Consider the following 1,068-nt stretch of genomic DNA (forward strand, 5'->3'; position numbering starts at 1 on the left):
CAAAAAGCACTAAGCCCAAAGCATTTATTAGGAGAACTTACAGAATGCTGTAATTGTCATGGTGGACAGCCAGAGAAGGATTGTTCTGCCCGGGAATGTCCACAGCTCAGAGAATTTATTTCAGAGTTTGAGGAATGTGGTTCAGGGCAGGGGCTAGTTTCAGTGTTTTGAGCAACAACCTAGATTAAGGCCTAGGTTTGGCTGCCAACCTGCTGGGGAGAACCTGCAGCTGGCTGGGTTGCACAGAGTGGTCAAAGAACTCTGATATTGAGTCCAGACACAAAGCCAGGGGAACTGAAGGACCCTACATGTAGTATCATATTTTATTTATCCATTCACCAATGGATGGACATTGGGGGGTTTTTTTTGGGTTTTTTTTTTAGTTGGAGTCTCACTCGGTCACCCAGACTGGAGTGCAGTAGCCGCTCCCGGCCACCACAGCCTCGACCTGCTGGGCTCCGGCGATCCTTCCGCCTCAGCCTTCCAAGTAGCCGGAATTACAGGTATGCGCTACCATGCCCAGCTGATTTTTGATTTATTGTAGAGATGAGGTCTCGCTGCCCAGGCGGGTCTCGAACCCGCGGGCTCAGGCAATCCACTCACCTCAGCCTCCCAAAGGCGCAGGATTACAGGCTGAGCCACCGAGCCCGGCAATTCATATTTTTTAAAAAATTATTTTATTTTTGTTTATTTTTTTGAGTCAGATTGCAGGGATTATGGACATGAGCTACTGTGCCTGGCCTGCATAAATTATTATTATTTTTTTTGAGTTGGAGTCTCACTCTGTCACCCAGGCTGGAGTACAGTGGCATGCTCACAGTCTCCGCAGCCTTGACCTGCTAGATTCAGGGTCTCACTCTGTCACCCAGGCTGGAGTACAGTGGCATGCTCACAGTCTCCGCAGCCTTGACCTGCTAGATTCAGGTGATCCTTCCACCTCAGCCTTCCAAGTAGCTGGAACTACAGGCATATGCCACTACACTGGCTAATTTTTTGATTTATTGCAGAGATGAGGTCTTGCCAAGTTCCCCGGGCTGGTCTCAAGCCGACGAACTCAGGCAGTCCTCT

The sequence above is a fragment of the Carlito syrichta genome, unplaced genomic scaffold, assembly GCF_000164805.1.
Source record: "Carlito syrichta isolate Samal-C Ts95f unplaced genomic scaffold, Tarsius_syrichta-2.0.1 Scaffold304686, whole genome shotgun sequence".
In the NCBI taxonomy this organism is placed as follows: domain Eukaryota; kingdom Metazoa; phylum Chordata; class Mammalia; order Primates; family Tarsiidae; genus Carlito; species Carlito syrichta.